General features: G+C 40.4%; 1 long non-coding RNA gene across 4 annotated transcripts; it reads right to left on the bottom strand.

Annotated features, from left to right (window-relative positions):
• On the bottom strand, window positions 1-14,660 carry LOC148677405 (uncharacterized). Of its 4 annotated transcripts, XR_015930858.1 has the most exons (6): window positions 14,439-14,660; window positions 11,774-11,913; window positions 10,672-10,766; window positions 10,365-10,454; window positions 430-639; window positions 1-72 (listed from the first exon to the last, which is right to left on the bottom strand). It is a non-coding gene; the product is annotated as an uncharacterized LOC148677405 (long non-coding RNA). The 4 variants fall into 4 exon arrangements; XR_015930862.1 differs by lacking the exon at window positions 10,672-10,766; XR_015930861.1 differs by lacking the exon at window positions 11,774-11,913.
• Window positions 14,661-17,682: the final 3,022 nt, after the last annotated feature.

Genomic DNA, 17,682 nt, shown 5'->3' with positions numbered 1-17,682 from the left:
GCCTTGAGATGGATTGGCGCCCCATCCAGAGTGTACCCTGCCTTGCCAGGTAGGCACCGGCCTTCCGCCACACTGTATGGTATAAAGCAGTTTGGTAAAAGATATGGCATGACATGACAGCAGTGCTCCTAGCACAGACCCCTGTGGAACTCCACTGTCTTCACCAACCCTTAAGAAACATTCACATCTTATCAATACTTGTGGTTTTGTATTCATTAACCATTTCTCAATTAATTCCCTTGAATTCCTATCACATGTTATTTGGGAATTAGTCTCTAAAATGGAACCTCATCAAATATTCTCCTAGAGGGTGCTGTCATGGCATGGCATCCGACATTACACTAGGGTCCTGAACAACAGTCCAAAAGAGTGTCCAAACACATACGGCTGAATTCCCCGCTTAGCCTGTACAATGTAACAGTTTCTCACCTGTCCACCTGCTCTTCTGTGTGAAAAGGTGCTGAAGCAGAACGGATCAAGTCAGCCGGGAGGGAGCTGCTACACAGTGGCAGATGAAGCAGGTCTCCCATTCGTGTGAGGCTTCTCTCCTCTCTACCAGAGCTGTTCTGCAGTGGGGCTGCTGGCACTTCAGTGGGGACTGAAGGGGGTCTCCTCCTGTATGTGAGGTGCTGCAGAGTACTTTGGGATGAAAACTAAATTATTATTATTATTATTAATTTAAGAGAAGTTTCACTCGAAGACAACCTACAGTCATTCTGCTAAGCAGGTGAATCCGGTGGCTCGACAGTTCTGGGCAGGACTGGTGACTATCTACCTGTCAGGACCGGCTTGTGGCTCACAGAGCCGCTTGCCAGGTCTCTCTGCACTAGTGTGCAGGTTGTGGGAGCAGAACATATCACTCTCAGGGCACCTAAGCAGGGTGTTGTGACATCTTTCACTGATCTTGTGTTCAATACAGTTATGTTTTATGGAATGTGTATTTAAACAAATCAACACATTCTGGCAATTTTAATTCAATTCAAATATGCAATGATGGGTACCAGATGTTTTGTATGAATTTATATAACTTGAGCTCAGTATTTTGTTATCCCAAGGAACCACTTTACAAACCTATCGAATCACTAATTAAAATGGAATGTGCTCAGTTAGTCACTGATATACTGTAGCCCATAGATGAACAGTTTTCATGGTACATCAGCATATTGTTATTGTTAAAATCCTAGATTAACCTGTGGATACCTTTTTATTCACAGCTGTCTTGCTGCACTCATTTAATTCACTCGTATAATGTCCCAGAAAGTTTGGTGATTGCAGGCCACAGAGAAGCTCCAATCCTGGTAAATACTGTACATTAGAACAGACTATACAGGCCATATGACTGAAGGTTTTAAAGAACAAGCTCTAAAGAACATGTCATGTTTTCTGAAACCACTCTGCACTACAAAGGCAAGTGAATAATTTCATCTGGAAGAATGGAGACCCTGGGTGGCTGTAGATCTTTCGTGACCATTTCTGTTAAACATTGTATTGTACCAAAGTGGCACCCACACCCCAACTGGGAGCTAGGAGCTACACTTTCACACACCTCAACAGCAACAGTGGAAACTGAAAGAAGTGGGGGGTAGGATAGCTTCCTGTTTAATTGTGTTCCAATGTTTTGCTTCTAATTTTATGAAAAACTGAAATAGTGCACAGTACATTCAACAGATTTCACACTCTTGGCAAATGCTTGTGTTTACACTTCATCAGTTAAGGAACATAGATTATTTTTCTGCAGACTACTATTACTTTTCTAACACTAAGAAACCATTCTGTATGAAAAAGTTTATGAAAGAGGGTTCCAGTATCAGGCTATAAAAGGTCAGTGTACAGCAATCTCTGGAAACCTATTTGTTCAGGTACACATGTTTATTGTGCTACCTGGTTGCAAAAGCAAACAGCTGCATCTTTTGCCCTTTATAACTTTCACCTTTGTTACCTGGGTGGGCCTGTCTGGGACTTGCTTTTTGAATGAGGAGAACGATTAACGAGACAAAACACATTAAATCGGAATCAACTGTCAATTGTTAGGCGCTTATGAATCTCGGATAAAATGTGAGAGTACTTCCTTTTCATGTTCTTTCGGTGAACTTGAAAAACAAACAGGTGTACAGCACAAAGGGAATACAATGTCAGGCCTTAAGCCCTATCTCTCACTATAGTTATTATGTCTTCTGCAGTTGACCGGGCTTTTACCTGTCTAATTATGAGGTCACATTTCCGCAAAAGTTCAACTGGATTCACTCTCCAATTTGTTTAGTACATTCTCAATAGGATGTACCTCTTTCTGGCAAGCACACATTCCAGTCCCGTTGTTTCAGGCTATTTTGGGCATTGTCAGTTGCTTTGATAGAAGTGGTTTTGTAAGTATAGATCTTCCTGAAGGGCACTTTTTCAAAAGGGGTGTAAACAGGTGAAAACACTTCCATCCCACCACAGCAAAAGTTATGCAAGAGTAGTTTAATTTGGCATGCAAGGTACGAGTTTAGAGCTTTCTAGTTTGCATGCTAATATGAAATGTATTATACTAATTCAAATACACTAATATATTGCTCTGGTATTTATCAATATTGTATGTGATTATATATATATAAAGTTGTATGCGAGTTTGTTAATTATTTTTAAAGAGTTGTTTACAATATATGAGTGTGCATAAATAGTTGTTTTTTCAAAATGTTACTATGTTTTTATGCATGGGATGCGAACACTTTTTAGGGATAGGTACAGCAGCATTTACACTTTAATAATCCTCACAGATTCATACTTGATCCTCTTCGTCTGCTTAAACCATTCCTGCCGGGATTTTGGTGTCATTTACTCAAAACACGAGTAACTGTGTGGTGCTGCAGCTCTACAGAAATGTGAGTGTGTGTGTGGTAGGGGGCAGAGCTACCATTTACAAAGCTTATGAGCTCATTCAAAGATTTCAAGAAAAGTACAATGTTCACTGAAGAAAAAATACTTCTAATCACTAGCAAGCAAAATGAGCCAGAAGGACCAAATGTCCTCCTCTCATTTGCAAACGTTCTTACTGAACCTGATCCATGAAAGCCACATCTCTAAATATTAGAAAAACAAGTGATGTCAATGAGCTCAAATGCATTCGAGAAACTAACACATGATTCATAACAGAAACATGCCATGTGGAATGTAATGCTTTTGTCTCTTCATTGACCTGCTCCATCTGGGTGAGCAAAGGCACTCTTAGGGCCTGACCTGGCCCTGGTTTATGTTTTCTCATGTGACCAACTGATGAGGAATGGAGAACCCACACATTCAGATTTGTTAGCTTGGCCAAGAGCAAACTAGCCAGAGCAAAACCAAGTGAAGACCAGAACAGAAATGGATGAGCAAGGCAAGCCACAGCTTGCTGGAGGGAAAATGTTTGTAGAAGACTGAAGCATTAGAGGTTTATCTAAGGTGTGGCCCACCTTAAGTCATGGTAATTATCCAGGATACCATGGCTAGGAACTGCAAGCCATGCCCTGACTGCATTTAACCCCTAAAATACTTGCTGGAACCCATTACCTGAAAAATTTCTGATGTTTTCTTTTAGCCTTTAATTCTGCCTCCCAGTCATTTTGCTTGGAAACCTAGTGATTTCCATTCCATTTGAAGCAAGAGTTCTTCTTGTATTACTTTTTAATTTTGTTTTTGAATTAGAATTGCCCATTTGTTGTGTTATGGGCACCCAGTTTTTGAATTTGTGGTTCTGTGGGGTTTTTTGGCTCATATTTGTGAGCCCTGTGGTCACATGCTTGGGGAAATGAGGAAGCACAGGCAGAGTTCTCTGACCTGCCCACGATTGAGCCACCTGCCTTTTAACACGACACAGGGAGCACAGCTCCACACTTCCCCACACAGCCTCACACAGCCCCACACAGCTCTACACTGACCCACACAGCCCCACACAGCCCCACACAGCCTCACACAGCTCCACACTGACCCACACAGCCCCACACAGCCCCACACAGCCTCACACAGCTCCACACTTCCCCACACAGCCTCACACAGCCCCACACAGCTCTACACTGACCCACACAGCCCCACACAGCCCCACACAGCTCCACACAGCCTCACACAGCCTCACACAGCTCCACACTGACCCACACAGCCTCACACAGCCCCACACAGCTCTACACTGACCCACACAGCCCCACACAGCCCCACACAGCTCCACACAGCCTCACACAGCCTCACACAGCTCCACACTGACCCACACAGCCTCACACAGCCCCACACAGCCCCACACGGCTCCTCACAGCCCCACACAGCCTCACACAGCTCCACACTTCCCCACACAACCCCACACAGCCCCACACAGCCCCACACGGCTCCTCACAGCCTCACACAGCCTCACACAGCCCCACACAGCCCCACACAGCCTCACACAGCCCCACACAGCTCTACACTGACCCACACAGCTCCACACTTCCCCACACAGCCTCACACAGCCCCACACAGCTCTACACTGACCCACACAGCCTCACACAGCCCCACACAGCCTCACACAGCTCTACACTGACCCACACAGCCCCACACGGCTCCTCACAGCCCCACACAGCCCCTCACACCCCCTCACAGCCCCACACACCCCCACACTGCCCCTCACACCCCCTCACAGCCCCACACTGCCCCTCACAGCCCCACACTACCTCATACTGCCCCACACAGCCCCTCACAGCCCCACACAGCCCCTCACAGCCCCAAACTGCCCCTCCCACCCCCACACTGCCCCTCACACCCCCTCACAGCCCCACACAGCCCCTCACAGCCCCAAACTGCCCCTCCCACCCCCACACTGCCCCTCACACCCCCTCACAGCCCCCACACTGCCCCTCACAGCCCCACACTGCCCCTCACTGCCCCACACTGCCCTGCACAGCTCTGCACAAGACAGAGACATCCCCAGCCCTGTCAGCAGCACACAAGCAAAGAGAGCCTGGCCAACTAGTCCCATCCTACGCTTGGCTACACCACCACATAACCCATAACCCAAATCCGAACCTGTGACCACAGCTCAACTTGCATTGAAGTGAGAGCTTTTACCTGTTGAGGTCACTCAGAAGGCCTGTGTGGTTTTGGTTACACTAAAAATATTATTGCTGTAGTGCAGCACTTCCCTTATTACAACATAATAACCGAGAGCTTTAAGTACCCATATTCAAATAAATACCCAACTTAATTTTGTAAGTTCTGTGTGTGTTGTTATGCTTAAAGCCCTTAAAGTCACATAAAACCCTTTTAACATTTTGTGCCGTTCAATCCTAAAAGTAACAGAAAGTCATTTATAATTAGTAATAAATTAAATAAATAATTAATTAAGGGTGAAAAATGAAATGAAAGATTCTGACAAAAATCTTGAAGAAACATAATAATAACACAAAATATTATGTAAAAGTTTCTAGTGTAGTGTAGAGTAGGAAGTTTCTTCCTACCTCACAAGTTCAAAAATATCTGCACATGAGATAAATTTGTGTCTCAAATGAACAATAATGACACTTAAAATCTTTTAGATTCATTCTTATAATCCCAAATACTCTGTAATGTAGGCATTAGGAGACAGACTCTATCTTGATTTCCCAATGTAATATTCAATACTCTACTCTATTTTTGTGTTCAAATAACTTTCACACATTGTAATATGTTCATGATTGCTATGGTACAACTGTTTTATGGGTTGAGGTTGTCTTTTCTTCTAGCATCGCCATCATGCATGTATTCCCTAGTAGAACCTGCTTTCTTCCAGCTGTGTTTTGTCTCCTGCTGCACTGAAAACCTGGAGATTTGCATATGCAGATGTGGGTGTCTAATAAGGGATGGGCTGATTTTTTCCCCTGCCTATTTGTCAGATTTAAGGCTCTTTAAGACCATGTCAGACAGCTAAACGAAGATAAATGACATTCTGTAAATCTAAAACACATATTTAATACCTGTACCCTCTGTGAAAACATCCTGAAAAATGTATTTAAGGTAACGTGTCTGTCACAAAGCTGAGCAAATCTTATGCTCTTCAATGCATTACAGCGTTGGACTAGTTTTTTCTTTGTGTTTTGATGAATGTGATAATGTCCGATCATTTAAATGTGCCTGGAATTTAGCAAAGGCTAAGATAAATGAATTCAAAACTAAAAGCCATGTACAATTTGTACCTTTAGTCACAAACAATTTTCTTTGTGATTTTTCTGGTTTTCTTTTAAACCATTTCCACATGCTATGGAGAATATATTGCATTCTAATCCTCAGTCTTCTGAGAAAATGTAAGAATGTCTTAGTAAAAACATTGCAGAAGAATATTAAATTGTACCAGTGGTTTTTACCAGTGGTGATACAAAGATAATTTGTCCAGTATACCTGCTTATGTTATTTTTCACAAAGAGAAGGGCACTTGTTTCACTCTACACTTGTTTCAGTCAGTAAAAGTCGAGTCAGTTTAAATAAAATTCTATTTCATAGATTGCAATGTACTTCAATATTCATAAAGCATATATTTCAAACAATCCCTACGATTTAGGATTACGCATCAACTCACTAAACAAATCTTTTAAAAATCTGCACACTTTAAAATCTATAACTATAAAATAACTATATTTACTAATATTGAATAAAGACAATGTTAAACGGCTGTTCCACGATATTATGAACACAGACATGTTGAACTTGTCAGCTCACAGCGCTGTTTACTCTGCAAGAGCCACAGGGCTCTGTTAATGTTTAGCTCGCTGGCGGGTTTGGGAGTGGCTGTTACCTGTGTGTTCCCAAAGGTAACAGGACACCAGCAGGCAGGCCCAGAGCCAGCTGTGTGCTCACCTGTCCATTAACCTGGCCCGGGTCCCACTGCAGCACACTGGGGGCCCAGTCCAGAAGGACCCTTACTGCAGGTTCAGGCTGGCCTGGGCCTCCTGGTCACCCTGAAGGAAAGCCAGCCCAGGAGGAGTCTGAAGTGGGACGAAGCTGTTTTCTAAAATGCATGGTTTGGGTCTCTTGACTCATGTGCTGCTGCAATTTAGATGGGGTATTAATAAAAATAAATAAATATTTAAACAATTAATGAGTGTTTTCTCTATGGAGGCTCTAGCAGCGAGGTGATCACAGTAAGTGTTTAGCAGTGTAATTAGATTATTTATATCACCAGCTTGCACTAACCTGATTACTGCAAATGCCGCATAGTTCCCCTGCTCATCTGTCATTGCCCTGGTGACTAGTTAACTTCACACAAACACTTAATAAGCTTTCTAGACGTTATTAAACCTAAAGCAGGGTATTAGAGAGCTATGATCTGTTTGTCCATCAGAATAAAACCTCACAGGCATTCGTCAACATTAAACAGGTCTATATGTCAGAAAAACAGTAAGAGTAAACATAAAACCTTCATTAATACACTTCTAATCTTGCTGAAACATGGGCACAGTCATAAATAAAGAAGAAAATATTTTCATAATCAGAAATCACTGCCTGCTAAGGTAATTTATTTTACATTTTCTATAATCCATTACAGAGTCTGCAATTTAAAGCACAGTAAAACTGCTAAAAACACATTTTCTGCACTGAGTGAAATTAATCTCTTATTGATTCTGTCATCCCTAAAGTATTGATGAAAGAAGTCACCTTGGATGTCTGTTTCCATGATTTCTGTAGATCAGTTTGTTCATTCCTGGTGACAGGTGATGCTTAGAAAGCTTAAGAATCAAGCTATTGTAGTGAAAGTGTGTGCTAAACATTGGAATATGCTCTGGAAGATGGCACTCCTGAAACACAGCAACTGGTGCAGAGATTTGTTTAACTTTGTGTTGGTGTTAACTCTCTTTCCAAATCTTGTTATGTAATCTCAGTGTTGCAAGAGAAAGCACACATGACAAAGGCCATCCTAAGGGATGAAGGGCCAACATCCTGCTCCAGGGAGCTTGTTTTTATGTCCATACTTCTGGGGCTAGGAAAGGCTGAGTTTCAGGAGGTCTTCGCTGAGAGGATGAGAGGGCTACAGTGAGAGATCAAAGGGACTTCCTTTCATGAAGATATGGCAGTCATAATATGAAAATGTCTCTAGTTATAATTGAATACAAGCAAAGCAGATCTTGAAGAGACAAACACAAGATTTAGTAACCAAAAAACATAGTGAATTTAGATTCTGTTGAGCAAATAATTTAATTTTTTGTAACGTGTTTGGTTGTTTCAATAATGTGCCATTATTGCCATTAATATTTGCTATTGATTTATAGGCAACAGTTTTTCCAATTTACATTTGACAACTTATTGTTGAAAATCTTGCTTTTTTAACCCGGAAAAACACATTTTTGCATATTTGTGTTGGTTGTTGGACTTCAATGACTGAACTGAAAGAAAAGACAAGGACTTGGTGACAGAGTGACATTATTACGTATCAACAGCCTCTCCAACTTTTGTCACTAGTATAACCATTCGTAGTTACTGCCACTGGGATTTGTGTACTAATGGTCAGGACCAAGCCATTCTTAATTTCTTGCTTTGTTCTAAGAAATGTAAATTTCTGGACAACTTTGGTTATTAAAACATCTTGTTCTGATAAAATGTGATGTTCATAACCTAAAACATGGCAATACTCAATTTTGTGTTTAATTAAAAAAACATTCTGAGGTTTACATAATAATCAAAAGATAGGTATTTGCCTGAAATCGATTGCTGTTACCTGACAAAATATTTTCTTATATACAGTATGTGTAGGACCAAGTAATACCACTGAACTTTAATTTGGATGTTGCCCCTCTGACACAACACTTGAGTATCATTCATGGGCTCCCCTGGCAGAACAGAAAAGATGGCTACTTATCCCATGATGGTTGAATAGACCACATTTTAAGCGGATGTTGAAAGAAACAGGGAGGAAATTGTAAAAAAAGCGTAAGCAATTCACTTGAACATATCCTAAAGTGCTGCTCTATTGAATAATGCATCTCTGCTGAAGCTGTTTTGCTTCTGTACGTTTATGATGACAGAAAAACGCATTGGGACTATTCTGCAAAGCTGCAGTCACGTTCCATAAGTGGCTCAAGGGACACAATTGCAGAAGCAACACTCGTTTAGCCATCTCCTCATTACCCTGCAAGTCCGAGTCAGTGTAAGAGTGCTCTCTGTGTCTCTGGGGACCCAGGGAGCTGAGAGGATTAAGTGGATGGTATTATCAGTACAAAATTCAGATCAAAAGGCTAAGTTGGGGCAGTTAAAAGGTTGTAGCCCTCTGGACTGACAGGATTTCAAAGTCTAGCAGTTCAACAGAAACCCTTTTCTATCTTCAGCCACCCATCCTGTTTAATGTTAGACCATGAAAATTGGCCTAATAAAGACAGAGTATTGTCTTAGGTTTTATGACATGCATGTGGGCTGACTGCAGATTTATTTTGGAATCTTGAATCTTAAAATTTCATGGCATCAAAACCAGACCCTGCGATTTCTTTCTCAACTAGATTTTACATTTTTGATTTACACTCTTGTAAGAGCATCAGTTTTGCAATACTGTAGTTGTGTGTAAGAGTTTAGGTTCTTGATTGTAACAGAAAATAAATCTGTTCTTTTTGATTTGAAAAAGCAAGTCAGAAAGGTTTTTCTATCTAGCTGTAAATAATCAGTTTGGAAATAAAGCTTTTTAAAAAACTGTCACACATCCTTTGCTATGACTACTAAAAAGATAAAAATAATAATATTTATTAAAAAATATGTGTAAATGGCTCATATGTTACATATACACAGTATGTACAGTCACACTTTTCTTGGATATTTGTATATATCCACCGTATTGCAGCATACAATACTCTCTAAATAGTGGTACATTTCTATTATCTATAAAACTGTTTTAGAAATTGTTTTCCTTCTTATTTTATGTTAGAAATAAAGTAAAATAGAAATAAAATAAAGTTAGAAGTAGGGTAGGGGGTGCATATGCAAAGTTTGAAATAAAATTCATGCATTTTTATTGTCTGATTTAAAACCTCACCTTATTAAAGTATGATGAAGGCAGGCACACTGCACCCTGTTGACCCATAGACCCCACTAACAGAAAGACAAAGTGGGAGTCCTTGCCCCCCTTCTAATGTGCTTGTGTCTTTAAATGTCTCAAACCACTTGCTCTCAGAGACACCATAACAGATCCAAACTGTTTGTCTTCGTTTCCCCTGGTGTGTAGACAGCCTGCTGAGGCTTCTGTAGTCTGTCATTATGACTTGTTTTTAAATAAACTACTCCTTAGCAATTTGTTCTCTCTTATGGGCCATTATTTTAGAAAAAACAATATCACTTTGTCTGCCTCTTAACGTTTTATACAGGAAGATTATTGGGGATTTGTACACCAGAAATAAAAATACAAGCATTGAAAAGAAGCTGTGTACCATTACCTGATATTTTTTTCTTTTTCCATTCCTCTCGCCCTTTGTTTCTGTTTAACCAGTTTTCTGTGTGATCAGCATCTCTATATACATTCTCACCTGGAAAAAAATCATTTCATTTTTTCATAAAAAGTTTCATAAACTTTTAACAAAACTAATTAAGGAGGTTTTCTATTTTTAAAAAAATAGCACAGCCCACGCCTTATGACGTTAATCAGTTTTAATCCTCATAAACATTTGGTGAATCTGACTCCTTTTCTCATTTTCATTTTCAGAGAATTCATTCATTCATTCTCAAAAACTAATATTCATTAACCCTCAAATGTTGTAGAAGCTCTGTAACAGTTCCTCCATTCCAGTCCTCTGGGACCTCAGCCAATCAAGGTTTATAAACCATCTCCTGCTGTAGACCTGCAGAAAGAGTTCAGCTACTTCAGTTAAGCGAATAATTAGTACAGGAGTCATCATGAGAGGAAAAAAACACAGAAGACCCTCAAGGACTGGAGTTGAGCAACACTGTGCTTAATCGTAGACCTTGGCACTATCTGAAAAAAAATATAGATTCAAACACTGATCAATTATCTACCCCATCGGGATGAGCACTTTGCTTCTAATCTGCTAATTAAATCATTAAATAATTTTTGTTTCCTTGGGAGATGGAATAGAGCAGTTTGCAAACAGTGTCATACCAGACCCCGGAGCTGCCATAACATTGCCAGATATGTTTATTAATTTAAAACCCCTGGTGTTTGGAGAGAACACAGAAAACTGTCATCTGCGGCTCGAGAAATGTGCCTTCCTCAGCTGGAGAGCTATCGATGATAGATAAAAGAGGTGTCTGCAGTTTACTCTAAGATGGAAAAAAAAGAATAAAAGAGCTTCCCCATTGTGCAAATGTGTTGTAGACCCTTGGCGGAAAAAAAAAACATTATTATTGAACTGTCACTGACAGAACAGTGTTATTATGAATAGGTGTGGGAACTTTCCTTCCACAATCAAGCAGTTTGTCAGCGGAATTTCTGTAACTCTTAAACTTTTAAAAGATTTAGTTGTTTTTTTGATGAAAACGATCTGAAGCCCATTCCGACATTTCAACATTCCAAACAAAATGATAATAGGCAGAAAAAGGTTTTTCTTCTTCTGTGAGGATCAAGTTCTATCATTAAAGCAAATACAGTTTAAGAAGAAATTGCCACAGCCTTAAAACCAATCATAGTCTAGTTTAAATGTAACCTTAGTAATTTTCTAATTTAAAAATTGGCCTCAGGCACCTTGTTTTTGGCAGCCATTACCCTGCCACATGCAATGTAGAATATGTTGGTCATAAATATTTAATAAGGTAGAAGCATGGAAAAACATTTCTTTAAATAAATCAGTATCTGTATACCAGGAAATTAAATACAAGGAGCTGTCCACACCAGAAATGCACCACTCTATAGATCGGCCACAAGACAAGCAGGCCAGCGAGACACAAGGGCTCGGTCCTGCCAGCCCCTCACACGCGCCTGTTTGGGAGAATCCTCTGGGGAAACGTCTGATGTTTTTGGGAACAGGGAGTCTGGGAAAATAAGACTCATAGAAGTGAGATTTTGACATCAGTGTCAACCCCTGCAAAGAAACTATTTAGCACAGCTCACCATGCATCTTTACAGAATTTTTAATTGCAAGCCAAGTGTGCACCCAGTTTCATAGGTGTAAAAATACAAAATGCAAATATGCGTCAAGACTGTCATGTAATGCAAGGCAATAAGAACCTAAAGATATGGTTCGTTTAACTGGCACAACATTCCTGTCCTGCAATAGGAACCAGCATGTTTTTCTCGACAGGCCTGGGCCGCTCGTGCTCGGTGACCTGTCAGCACACCGCCCAGCCCAGCTGCGGGGAACCTGAAGGCTGGCCAAGGTGCCCACCGTTGCTCTGCTCCGGCGTGCCAGGTGAGGCCGGCCCGCTGAGAGTCCCGTCACTCTTATCTGAATTTCCGCTTTAAAAGGAGACTCCAAAAAGGCTATTGCCACAAACGGCACACTGTCTGCAGTGAGTTGCAAGGAACGAGCAGGCTCATGGTGAGATGGTCAGCTTCCTGAAATCTGGAGAGCGGGCAGGCAGGAGGGGCTGCCAGGAGAAGACTGTCTAACTGGCCGTCCTGCAGCGTGGTGCTACTCACTCCACACAGCAGCACAGCCTGTAGCCTCAACCACTCTGTGTTTATGTGTATGTGTGCGTATTTATATAAAGAGCTCTGCCATATTCAAATGGGTTGACACAGAATTATACAACGACAATCAACACAAGCTCAGCAGTGTGTGCGAACTGGGCTAAAGTCTACCCAGTAGACCAGAAGGATGATATTTACACCAGAGGAAAAGGATGAAAGGTGAGGCAATTTCTGGGATCAGTTCCACTCCTACGGGGAACACAATTTGACTGGGGAACACTTTTAATACAAAACCACCATGAATGTAAATTCAAAGTTCACAAAAGAGCATGATGGTAATGGCCATGGAGAATTTCTGCAGTTCTGTGAAATTTCTAGTATTTCTCGGCTCGTTCCTCTCCACCTGGTGTTCTCCTGTATCTTGTAGTTATGTTAGTCGACTAATTGTCATATTTACAGCACTGGCAGGACATCAATATTTAGTTAACTGATGTAATTGCTTTTCTGAAAATATACCAGCAACTCCTCAAGAATCAAAGGGAAAACACAGAACCCTTAGGGCATGTTTTATATCTTGTCAGACTTCCTCTGCAATTTAAGACGCAGCATTTTGGGCTGCTGAAATACACTTTAGGGTTTAAATATATACAGTAGGAGGATTCTTGCCAGTACAGTATAAATGTACAGTATATAAATAAACTAGGTTATATAACTCATTGTTTTACAGTGGTCACTTGAAAAATGAATGGATACAATCTCTGGATGGCTCATTTATATGTGCAAAATATTACCCCAAATGTGAAACGCTATTGCTGGAAATTATTAATCCATACTGTCACCTGTTGCAACAAGAATCTGTGGTATTTTCTATATATATTGGTGAATTAGGCTTTTTAAATGAACAGAATTTCTAAAACACAGAGATTGTTTTAATTTGCATTCTTCTATGGATATGAACATCTTGACCCGTACAGTAGTTGACTGGATTATTTACTGCAAAACTAATCACTTAGTTAATTTAATTAACTAACTTTTTTCATTGCTTGAAAAAAAAAATTTAAGTACCAAACTACCAATGCTGAGGAAAACATAAGGAATCATGAAACTAATGATTAAACATCACACTGTAAAAATAGTACCAAGTGGCAGTCAAACTTTAAACAAGTTTTAATATACAAGCATGAGCAGCCGTGAAGGAAATTAACTCTGTATATTCATATTCAATTTAACACCTGGACTCTGTGCAAAGCTCTGAAACCTTTAACTTCAAATCATAAAATTGTTCCTGATATCTTGAAAGGAGAGAAGCATCAGCAACTGCTCCACAAAAATGTATATATCATCCTACATTCCTGATCCTGTATGGAGATCTTAAAAGTCAATGTGCAGAATGAAAGTCAGGCATAAAACGTTTGTTTTTTATAAAAAAGTATAAAATGTTTACATGAAAAAAAACTATAGAAACATCTCTTAATGGAATGGGCTTTGAATAATCTTAAAGGTTATGTTGCTGACCACACAGCCAAAGAATGTGGGGAATGAAAACATAAGGACTTTAAACAGAAAGAACGAGTTGTGCTTCACTGCTTTCAGAAAGGAATGGAGGAAACATCGCCGACAGAGTCTCTGTAATGTGTCCTGTATATCAGATCATATTAATTAATTTATACAGATATTCCATCTTTCTTTTATCCCAGGAGACAACTGATAATTTAAAGCTCAGGGATAAATCCTGGGGGAAAGGAAGGTTTAGTTAAGGTGACTTGTTTTGCAAAGGGAGGCTCAGCTGTAGAGACTCTCAGTAAAGAAAGGATTCTTGTCTCACAGAGAGCTCAGGTAATTTTACCATGTTGAACCAGCAGTTCAGTGCCAAGAAACCTAATCCTATTAATAAAACAAAAATCAAAGCAAACATGACAGTCCTAACCTCCACGTACTCTCCTTCCTCTCCCCAAGCCAACACTGGAATCTTAAAAGCCAGCCGCAGACAAGCTCCAACTGGGTGTTTTCAAAACTTCGCGTGCAGCCGGGGGGCCACGCAGTCCAGGTGGGAATCAGTCCTACCTGGCATCTGCTGGCAGCCCAGGGAGAGCGTCTGCATGTCGACACCTCCAGCTCCCCCGCAGTCTGACGCACGCCCTCCTCCCAGCACGCCTTCTGCCAAACTAGAATAAATGTCACCAGGTCGTTGCTGGCTGCTTTGTCATTAAGTAATGAAAAATGAAAGGGCCGTACAGTAAACAAACCCAGAAACATGTAAAGCGTGATACAGCTGGTTCTGCTGTTTTTCTTCACTTTCATTGCTTCCTTTTCGGTGGCCAGTGCTGTCACTGCCCGTGTCCTTGTGGGATTCGTAAAGGCATTAAACACCTAGGACCAGGCTCCTGAAAGACATGCATGTATGTTACGTCAACAGAAGTTCAAGTAGGTAGACTGCAAAGGAACAGGTAAAGGTTTATTCCGTGCTTAAAAGAAATACAGCATTTTAACTGTGGAGCCTTCTTCAGGTGTGACCTGAAGAATGTCAACATGCCATTAAGGCTGTTTTAAACAGTGTTTTTGCGTTGGATTCTATCATTTTTAAACATCTGCAAACCCCCCCACTAATACTTCTAACACTTTCATTTATGGCTCTGACAGAACACTCCTCATTTAAAGTGAACACACTCCGTCATCAGGACTGCAGGGTGCAGATACAGTCTGAATGGGTTTGAACTCAGGCCAGAGGTAAAAGCCTGCAAAAGATTACAACATCTGGTCCTAATGCCAGGTTAGCACAATAAATCTCATCATGGTAAAACCAGACACAAACCATAAAAGCAAATTCATCCAAATCCTATTTCTGGCTGAGCTACATGGAATTTAGAATTATTATTATTAGAATGGTGTTTTTCATATTAGGTTTCTAACACCTTTCCATTTACTTCACAAATTGTCAAATATCATAAAACCACTCTTGCACTTGAGCTGAGCCTTTTGCCAAATCATGGCCAGATAACAAAGACAAACTGGGTACCTTAGGAAAGCAAACACGCAGGGGGTCATGTGGTTTACTTTATCAACAGGAAAAAAGCCCAAGGAACATTATCACCTGCTTGGGCAGGAAGAAATGAGTCTACACTTAAATTAGGAATTCAATCCCTAAATTGTGCATAACAATTTGTTATGAGTGCCCTTACAATAGAGCATCTGAAACAGAAGTACTTGGAGTGTCAGGTGTATGTACTATTAGGGAATGGTGGCAATGTTTGATATTGATGACAAGCTCTTTATAATGTGAGCACCAGTAGTGTAAATTTTTTAACGATAAGAATTCTAAATCTTTTAAACCACATCTTTCTTTGTGCAATATTTTGCTATTCATATAAATCCTTATCTTTTTTTGTAATTTGCTTACATTTAACAGAGAGGCAGCAGTCATTTTCCTGTCATAAAAACTGAAGCTGAAAGCTTTAAAGTTCAAAGTATCAATGAGCAAATTACATCAGAATCAACACATGTGATGGTCATTGCAAAGTAAAGCTAAACAGTCACTTGATACGCCTCATCAAAACCTTATAGCAAAGCAAGCAAGTACTGTATATTGTTTAAAACTGAAAGACCACTGTGCAATATTTGATGTGACTTTATTGTTACTTATTTTGAAAGCATTGTTTGAAATAATGTTTTGTGGACAACAGATGGGGAAGTAGAAAGCTGGAATATCTAAACATTTGCTGTTTTCTGTTGTACATGGGCTTCGCCAAAAATTGAAAAAGGTCTGGCTCGTTTGAGGTCTACAGATTTTGACCAGCAAGTTGAGGTTGCAGATTAATTGAACCAGTGTATTTTAACTCTCAATTAGTATTTAAATCACTTTTTAGACCACTTTATTTGTTAGGTAGAGAGCAACAAATTTTTCAGCTTTTAGTTCTTATTTTTTGGGTGGGGGGGGGCGTTCTTTTACAAACTCTGCCACGGTGGGACTGCAGCTGTCTGGCAGTGTGGGGGACACCTGCTAGAAACACAGACACAGTAGGACAGCAGTGAAAGGCATGCAAAACACGTCACCGCAGGCATGAAGACTGCCTTTTGTTTTATCTAATGAATATATCCCTTATGCACTGAAGTAGCCATGGAGGAATTTGACCTGTCCTGCATGTGAAAGCAGAGGCAGGGACGTGTGCCTTTGAAAACCAGAACAGGGGTGGGAGCCTCCCAGAACATTGTGGGAAGTGCTAATTAATGGATACTGAGTGACTCTGAAAGAGCAGTGAATAGCAGCTGCACAATAGGAAGTTTTAAAGCTGAGGCAGCAGAGAGAATAAAGAGAAAAGCTGTTAAAAGATGGCCACTGTGAAGTTATTACTTCAGGCCCAATCCTTTCTGACCTTCTCTTTATGATCCACAGCAAAGTTTATGTTGTATCCATCACCGAGATACAATAGGGTCGCTTTGCAACAATCTCATTCGTGTTTGGTTCAAGTGGTCCTAGCATACAACAGGCGATAAATGGATAAACTTTACCTCTCCCAGTATAATCAAAAACATTTTTAGTTTTTTCATTTTCACTTAACACTAAATGGAGTTATAATAAAAGTTCAGGGGGAGGTCAGACCCTGATCTCGCCCACTTCCGCTGAAAGAGCCATTACTTGCACAATTCATCCCTGCATCCCTCCTTCCTCTCCATATCCACCCTTGCAGCAGCTCTTTGGGTATTTCATGAATGGGAGGTCCTGTTGACTACTTTGGGACAGTTTGTTGAGTCGCCCCAACAAAGCTCACTATGTGAAGCACCCCTCTTCTCTCCTCTAAAACCTTAATTGGGGTTTGATGCACATATATACATACTTTCTCATTCGTGTGAGACTTTACATTGAGGTACTGGCTACTTGTTTATTAACGACCTTGATGATACTCTTTGCAAGAGTACGGTGCTGGCACTGGTGTCCTGATTTAATTCCTTAGCCCCTTGGTTTACTAGACATTTATCTCTCTGTTGACAAACAAACATATTAATTTATTAATGATAAAATTATTATTAATATAACAATATATAAGTTCAGGTGGGAAGCTGCGTCAGCATGCATAGGCTGCAAAGGAACAAGTAAAGAAAACACAACGTTTTGGCCGTTAAGCCTTCTTCAGGCGTGGACAATATATAATATTATCATATAACAATATATAATA

Source organism: Lepisosteus platostomus, chromosome 2 (genome assembly GCF_059453375.1).
Source record: "Lepisosteus platostomus isolate fLepPlt1 chromosome 2, fLepPlt1.hap1, whole genome shotgun sequence".
Classification (NCBI taxonomy): domain Eukaryota; kingdom Metazoa; phylum Chordata; class Actinopteri; order Semionotiformes; family Lepisosteidae; genus Lepisosteus; species Lepisosteus platostomus.
This window is presented reverse-complemented; position numbering and strand designations above follow the sequence as displayed.